The sequence below is a fragment of the Cupressus sempervirens genome, chromosome 8, assembly GCF_028749045.1.
Source record: "Cupressus sempervirens isolate cs-2001-9-10 chromosome 8, ASM2874904v1, whole genome shotgun sequence".
Lineage (NCBI taxonomy): Eukaryota > Viridiplantae > Streptophyta > Pinopsida > Cupressales > Cupressaceae > Cupressus > Cupressus sempervirens.
Genome location: NC_143125.1, coordinates 506,044,454 through 506,053,744, shown reverse-complemented (window position 1 = coordinate 506,053,744; position 9,291 = coordinate 506,044,454). Strand labels below are relative to the sequence as shown.

At 31.4% G+C, this 9,291-nt stretch overlaps 1 pseudogene; it reads left to right on the top strand.

Moving 5' to 3' along the window:
• Positions 1 to 9,291, top strand: part of LOC149543419 (protein EXORDIUM-like 2) — a 116,781-nt pseudogene continuing 107,490 nt past the window's right edge.

The following is a 9,291-nucleotide window of genomic DNA, read 5'->3' as shown; positions in this document are numbered from 1 at the left end:
ATGGAGATGGACTTGAAGAAGCATGTGGGTGTTGAAGAGATGAAGAGCCCTGACAAAAGGACAAGGGCTAGTGTAAGGAAGAAGAACCTTGTGATACCCCAGGATGTCGTTAATCTCAAGAAAATGGTGCAAAGAATGAATATGCTTGAAGAGGAAGTGATTGAAACTCTGAAGAACCTCACCTAATCTGATTTGTGGTTTTTATTGATGTCATGTTCTATTTTGTCTTGAAATGGATGATTGCTATCTTTTTTTGTCCTAGTGGTTGAGCATGTTGTTATTTTTTCTTTTGTCAATCATATGTTCCTAAGTGTTAGTTTGGTTGTTTTTGCTTTTGAGCTTATCATTAAATATAATGTAATTTGATGTAAAGGGCTTCAAGGTCCCTTCAACCCTGCTTTTACCTTGATTAAAAACAATTTGTAAGCCATCATCATCAGATAAGTTCAAATAGAGTGAGTTAACTTCGAGACCTACATGAGAAGAACCCAAAGCCCTTAGCCAACTATGTCACACATTTGAGCTTAATAAATGGTATTTTAATGAGGTGACCCATTTAGAACAATAGTTGAAATACTTCATTGGTGAGGCTACTACCGAAGTTCAAACCCCAATTGGGCCTTGGTACTTGCAAGTCTTGTACCTGAGTTAGGTTGTGATGCTCAACAATTTTAGCAAATGGAACATTTGGTAGATTAAATGGTTGTCATTTACAAATCAAAAATATATATATTTTAATGGTGAGTAGGTGTTTTATGTATTTTGATATATTGTAAGTAAAAAATGACAAATAATAATATCTTATTTTAATTTTATTAGTCTTTGCCTTTATTTTAAAAGGCAGGAACTATTGTCCCCCACCTCCCCCCCCCCCCCCCCAACCCAATTAATTTTCAAACAAAGAATATATTTTTATAGGCTGAGGTTTGGGACTTTATATTTTTTAAATCATTTATCATAGCCAAAAATTTAATTTATGATTGGTCTAGCTAAGTTTGTTGGGGTTTATACCTATTTTACCAAATAGAAAAATCAAAAAAGTATTAAATACAAGCCCGTGGTCTCTAACTACAAATTAATGGATGCTTATCCTTATCCAAACCAGCAGTGATGTCTCTTAGCCAACTGTGTTATTTTCATTGGGTGATTCAGTTTTAAAATTACAATGTCAATTCAAGAGATGACATTTTCATTCTCGGCTTGAGTGCACCTTGGAAGCAGCAAAGAAAATATTACATCTAGAATAGGTTAATCTGACACTCCATAAAATAGAAAAAAACTCGTCTATGGAGTAGTTAGTTGTTTTAGTGGAAGGAGGAAAAAATCAGTTCATCCATTTTTAGCGGTCAGTTCATTTTTTGAGGCAATTTAGCGCAAGCTTTGATTTATACATTTTTAACGTGCTGAACAATTGTAGGTGAAAAAATATTCTTTCATTGAAATTTTTAACTTCATTTTTTAATATTAAAGAAAATTGATAAATTTAATATATCTTTTTAATTCAATTTTTAAAATTAATATAAATGTATGCTTATACAATAATCTTGGAAATATTTAAATTATTTAGTTTGTTCATGAATCTCTTATATTTATTAATTGACCTCTTATCATTTATCATTTTTACATTGTTAAAATTAAATTAATTAATACATTCACTAGTTGTTTGAAATTATATGTAACATTAATATATTAAATTAATTAAACATTATGACTGGTTAAATTTCTTATACTTGCACTTGCATTTAATACTTCATAACATTAAAAAAAAAAAAAAAAACTATACTCTTAACATTAAAAAAACTATAATTTGTTTCACTAATAACAAATTCTTCTGCCCTTAAAATGCTTCGTGTGAATTACTTTAAATAGTTTACTTCTTTGCATTAAAATTTTGATATTTATCATAACATTAGAAGTTTCAATGACAACAACTCAGAGCTCTCATACCCAAAAGGCAAGGACTACAGCTCGCAAAGAGCTCTTGTTATATCATGTTTTCAAATATTGGTATAGTTAGTTTAATATTTTATTTAAATATGGTATTATCTTTATTAAATAGTTTGACATGTATATATCTTGACTTGAAGTAGGAAAGTGTGTACTATCTTATCAAGCTTTATTGATTGTATATGTCACCTTTGTTTAGTTAAGATAACTTTTCTCTAAATTAGATTGATTAAACTCACCTCTTGATGATGTGGTTGAAAGTTAAATGGACAACTCTTCAACATGACATCTCATTGGTTTGCACATTTATGACGCCTATATATATTTATATATACTCTATGCACTTTTGATTTGAAATATTCTTGTAGTTGCAATATTTTCTTACCCTTAGATATGTTTCCTCTCACATGTTATTTTACCAAACCTATGCTCTCAATTATACAAATTGGTATTTGTAAGAGATGATAAATAATAAATATTATTTTAACAGTAAAGAGGTTTTGACTTATGTTTTGTGATATTTTTATGGAAGAATTGACATTTAATTTAATTTTATTATTATTTATTTTTAAAATTTAATCGTGTTCTTGTAATACTTGTTTTGATTCAAATTTTGTGATTAATAAAATAATTCTAATATAGGATGCTAGTAATAACATGTGTATATGTTGACTTGAAGTACACAAGAGTTGTCACTACATTACTAATGGTAAGTACAACATTCATTTAGTCAAGACCACATTTTTCTCAAATAGATATAGTTAACCTGTCTCCATATAATTGGGAGTTAAAGTTGTATCTTTTCAACATGACATCTCATTAGTTTATGCATTTTTTAGGCATGCATTTTCTATACATTTAGAACTTCACATCAAAATATTCTTATTGGTGTGATATTTACTTCATCTTAAACGTGTTTTTATCTTAGATGATATTTTACTTTTAGTCAATAATTTTTTTGAAAAATATAATTATTTAGTTATCCTTACCTAGGTATCTAATAATTTCACGTGTACATACAAAATTGTAGAACAAAATGCAACCACTATCTAACCAACTCTTGAATAATGGTAGTTAGGTGCCACCTATATTTATTTGAGACCCTTTTATCTCCATTAATTGTCTCGCCTCCTAACTATATCTAATCAAGTGTTAAACTTGCACCTCTTCAGCATGTCATCTTATTTATTCATGCATTTATGACGTTGTTGGCATTAGAGATTGATTGGTATTATCTTGAGATTATCTTAGGATTTTTCATCATCTAAGGTTTTCATAGAGTAAGATAGGTCTTTTTAGGATGACACCAACAATTTTAACTAAATGTCTAAGAAAAATGTTGAGGTCATTAATTTAGCCAAGAAGCTTTATGATGGCAAGCTTGAGGCAGTTAATGCCAGAATTGGTAAATTTGATGCTACCCATAAAAATATTCTCAAGCAAAGTCACAAAATATTGAAGTCCTTGACTTAGAATATGGATACTATGCTTTCTAAGCTAGAAGGCGTGTATCAAGAAAAGACTATGGTAGAGGTGGACCTATAGAAGTATGTGGGTGTTGAGGATATGGAAGGCCCTAGTAAAAGAAAAAAAATGTCAAGAAGAAGACCCTTATGATGCCCTAGGATGTTGTTGACCTCAGGAAAATGGTGTAGAGAATGAATATGCTTGAGGAGGAAGCAACTTGTTGACCCTATGGTAAGACATTTATCAATTAATGACAAACCACTTGAGCTATCCAAGAAAGCCAGTTAATACTGCAACCGAGCTTTCCACCAAGGAGTAGACTTTTATGTAGCCCAAGTAGATGAAGGTATATTGTGTTAACCGATCTCATAGTACGACCTGAGCTATTCAGTACTTGTAATGGAAACAAGTTCGTGTGTGAATTGAGTTTAGAAAGTTAACCGACCTCTCTGTGTGAACTAAGCTCCTATATCACCCAAGTTCCACAGTGTCATCCGAGATTCTAGTACTAACTAAGCAACAGTGTCACCCAAGCTTACTACATTGCTCAAGTGTCAGCAGAAGATAAAAAGCACTATATTGCTTGAGCATCAGTACTTGAGCTGACTTAAAGTTATATTTGGTATTTATGAAGATATTTATTATGGGAGCCAACTTGGTTTAGAGTTATTGTTTGAAGGGTATATAAGATAGACAAATTCATTTGTCTAGAGTGTGAAACATGCAAGAATAGAAGATACATGATTATTTTGGAGACAAGAAGTGAATATGGAGCAGAATATGTAATTAGCCTACAAGGCAATACAAAGTGTAGAGAAAAGACTCCTCTATCACAGTTAGGTGATCATATTATTCAAAGGATCTTATTCAAAAAATCAAGTTGCATTACAAAGATCATCTTATTGATTCATCCTAAAAGGTGTAGCAGTCAAATCCTTTAACTAGGGGAACCTAATAGTCCTTTTCTAATTCTCTTAACAGAGAAAATACTTCGTTGTATTATAAAATCCTTTTACAAGGTGGACCTAATAGTCCTTCATACTCCTAACAGAGTAGATCACCAGAAGTGATCAATTGTAAGCTCTGATAGGACAACTTTATTATTGCAGTAGTGAAGCTTGTGGGTGTCATCCCCACCCCAATTTTACCTTCTACTTAGAGGATTTATGGGTTAACATATCATGTGTCAAAGTGTTATGGTGTTGATTTATTTATTGCTTTATTTTCATGCATGGAAGTAATTTAGAGATAAAGCTAAAGTAATCTATGTGTGAGAATTTTTATTGGTTCTTGATTCACCCCCCCCCACACCCGGTCACTTTCTTGTCATTACATTTCCAACAACAACTAAAATCTTAAGAAGCTCACATGATTTGTTTTGTGGTCTCTATTGGTTTTGTGTTGTCTTTTGTCTTATGTTGGCTAGTTGTTGGCTTTTTTCTGTTCTAATGACCTTGTTTGTGTTGTTGATTTTGTTTTGTTAGTTAGATGTTTTTAAGTGTTAGTTTTATTTTTTTTGCTTTTGAGCTTATCAAAAAATCTAACACAATTTGATGTAATGGGTTTCAGGGTTCCTTTAAAACCTACTTTTAGCTTAATAAAAAACAAATTTGTAGTCCATCCTCATTAGATTAGTCTAACTAGAGTGAGTCAACTTCAACACTACATGAGAAGAAGTCAAAGCCCTTAGCCAACTATGTCACTTGTTTGAGCTTAATAACTAGTATTTTAATAAAGTAACCCATTTAGAACAACAATTGAAATAATTGATTGGTGAGACTACAACCAAGGTTCAAGCTCCAATTAGGTCATTACATGTAAGCCCTTGTACCTATGTTAGGTGGTTGCACTCAAAGTTTTTAACAAATGAAACATTTGGTAGCTTAAAATGTGATTTAGAAAAAAAAATTAAATGGTACTTTAATGGTGATTAGGTGTTTTATGTATTATGTTATAGTTTATGTAAAAAATGACAAATAATTCTATCTTTTTTTTAATATTATATTATGTTTAAAAAAAATTGATATAGTTAGTGTTATATTTTCTTTGAATATGATAATAATTACTAATTGATTTAACTTGTATATGCATTGACTAGAAGTAGAAAGTATTTCACTATCTTATCACACTTTATTGATGGTAGATGTCACCTTTATTTAGTTGATAGCTCAGTTGGGAGAGCGTCAGACTAAAGATCTGAAGGTCGCAAGTTCGATCCATGCTCACCTCACTATGGTGATTCCACTATATATATATATGGTTTACGGTATTTCTTTTTTGTTATGTCAAAGGCATTCCCTATATAAGACTGATGACTTTTATTGTTGGAGGCATTCCCTATATGAGATTAACAACTGTTTGTGTTGAAAGCATCCCCTATATGAGATTGACAAGCTGATGAGATCTATGTAAGGGTTGAGAGTGTTTAAAAACCCTCGACGACCATCTAATACATCCTAGTAATTCATTTCGCAGTCACTTCTTTACTCTTTACTCTTCAACAAAAAAAAATCACTACCAGGTGTGGGTGATCCATGGCGCATACAGGTACCTTATAGACCACTTCAACAGGGACGAACAAAACGACTGATAGGGCGGGTGCATTGAAAATGGATTGGCAGTTCCTCCTCCAAGTTGTAAAAATCATGAGGAATTTGGCATGCTTTGTTCCTTCCTCACACCTGAAGCTGAGGATTTTAAGGGAAATTATTCCATGACCATCTTCACGTGTGTTAACCATTGCTTAACCTTCGTGTTTTCGGTCAAGTTTGGTTCAAGTGTCCTCCATGCAGTTTTATGTTGCAAACCTTTTCATCATTTTATTAATGTCTTTATCATTTGTTTGGATTTTTCTTCTTTGATTAGAAAGGAGAAAGGATCTAATAGTTGTCTGTGTATTAATAGTCTTCCTTGTGCATGTGAGTCTGAAAATGTTTTTATTTTTAAATTGATATGTGATAAGTAAAAATTTATTAAAATATTAATAAGGATTATCATGGGATTTGATGGAGGACAATCTATTCACTAACATAATCCCATTCCAGAAAGAATCTAGAGGCTTAGTACCCATTGGTAGACCTAGATAGCTTGAAGGAAGCTTACCCACTCCGCACCCAAGAATCCTATCAATTTTCCTTTGTCTAACCTCTAGAGTATTGATGAAGAAAATAGAGCTTTTCTCCCAATTAATTAGCTAGCCTAATCCTTTGATATATATATATATGTATTCAAAAGATCCTTCATCACCTTAGCCTTCTTAACAGAAGCTTCCCCTCCCATAATGGTATCATCCACAAACTATTGGTGAGTAAAAGAAATATTCCTCGAGGAAGGCCTAATCCCTCTTAGTCTCCCTTCCCATTTATTCTTCTCAATCAACCTTCCAATACATTCAGCCATAATGAAATGCTAATTGTACTAATGACCTACCATAATGTTTTTAGTATTATATCAGTGTGAAACTTTTTTATTAACACTTGCCAAGTTTTGAACTAATGACCTCCCTGAAAAAACCCATGCCAATTCACCATTGTACTAGTAAGGAAACTTTTCTCTCAATTAGATTACTAAACTCACCTTGTGATTGGATGTGGTTGAAAGTTATATCAATATATCTTCAACATGATATCTCATTGGTTTGTGTAATTACAAGGCCTATATATTTACATATACTCTATGCAACTTTGGTTTGAAATATTCTTGTTGCTATAATATTTTATTAACCCTAGATATGTTTCCTCTTAAATGTTATTTTACCAAACCTATGGTTTCGGTTTTACCAATTCATATTTGCAAGAGTTGATAATAAATAAATATTCTTTTAATAATGATATGTTTTGACTTATGTCTTGTGATATATTTTATGAAGGAATTGACATATAATTTCATTTTATTTTATTTTTTTAAATGATCTTTTTTCTTGTAATACTTGCTCTGATTCAAAAATTGTGATTAATAAAATAATTAGTATCGAGGTTTCTAGTAATGGCATTTGTACATGGTGACTTAATGTACACAAGAGTCATCACTACTTCATCAACCTTTACTAATGGTAGTTAAGTGCAACATTCAATTAGTCAAGACCACACTTTTTCTTAACTATATTTATTTAACTTGTTTCCATGTAATTGGGAGCTAAAGTCTTATCTTTTCAACATAATATTTCATTGATTTAAGAATTTATGAGGCATGTGTTTTCTATACATCTATAACTTTGCATCAAAATATTCTTTCTGGTGCGATGTTTACTTCATCTTAAACATGTTTTTATCTTAGATGTTATTTTACTTTTATTCAATAAATTTATTTGAGTATTAGAATTATTTAAGTGTCCTTACCTGTGCATGTAATAATGGCGTGTCTGCATAATAAATTATAGTGCACTAGGCAACCACTATCTCATCAACTAATGAATAAGGTAGTTAGGTGCTACCTATATTTTCTTAAGACCCTTATATCTCCTTTATTTTTCCTTTCCTCCTAATTGGATGTGATCAAGAGTTAAACTAATGCCTCTTTAGTATGTCATCTCATTTATTATGCCTTTATATTTATATGTTCATCCCAAAGGGTAAAAAAGTTTTGAATGGACCTAAATGCTATTTAAAAAATATTTCCTTAAGGATATTCATTGATAACCAATAGTCAACAACTAGCCAAAACATAAAAAAACACAAGCAATAACACGATCAAGAAAATAAATAAAAACCTAAGAATATTACTAGAGGTTCTTGAGGACACTTGGCACCTCATCCTCCAGGACATTTAGATTTTGATATAAATGTCTAATGTCATATAGATCATTTTTAGCAAGATTTTCATACTTATTTAAGTTTCCTTGTATATGAGTGTAGCAACCCTTCTCAGTAGCACATAGTTTCTTCTTATCTATACTTTCCAAATCCACAAGTGCATTTTCAAATTTAAAGTTTTTTTTCACTTATCCACTGGGAATTTTATGTTTTTAACATTGTTTTCTATTGCCTCGGAATTCAAATGACAAGGCTTGCCAAGTTTTCATTTATCATTTTCATCTTTGACTCTAGACCAAATACATGTCCTTCATAGTTAGTTTTCAAGGTAGTACCATCATTGGCCACATTGTCTAGAATAACTAGCATCTTATTATCATCATCATCGTCCACTCTATAAAATCCTTTTCTAACTTGGATAGAAGCAATGTTACTCTACTTTGATCAATTTTGAATGTTGATCTAAACAATCTCTAAGAAGAACCATATCAATATTCAAAACTAGTCCATGGCAAGATCCCTAACAACCTTGAACAAGCTCAAGTCTAGATTCTTTCTATCACTTGTCAAGAAAAGAGAGGCCTTTTGTAAATGTCATGAAAAGAGGGACATAGTTCTCTTTTATGGCCATAGATAGGAGAAGAAGGAGGAGGAGAGGGGGTGTCTATATTAGGGTTAACCTCTTTAATCTACAACATGGCCTTTCCCTTATGAATCTTCTCCAATATAGCCCACATCCTTCAACATCAAAACTTCTTCTTTCACATTTTACCCTTTTTCTTCCTTGTATTTTTCTTCAATTAACTATATGGAATATGGAATTCAAAACCATTCATAGGTTTTTCCAATCCTTATAATCAAACCCCTCATCACAAGACTAAATACTAATGTTGTCTCCTAAATTGAAACCACATCTTCCTAATACACTACAAAAATGATACAGTAGTAATTCTTAGCATTGGAGGATGAGAAGACAAATTCAACATATTCCATAACATGAGGAGGATTAAAATTTCATGAAGAAAGTAGGTTTCTAACATTTTTTGGTGTTTTTTTTTAATCCATAGCTCTAGGATGCAAATAGATAATATGGAAATGAAACCTTTTTTAGTGCCTAAAATAATTC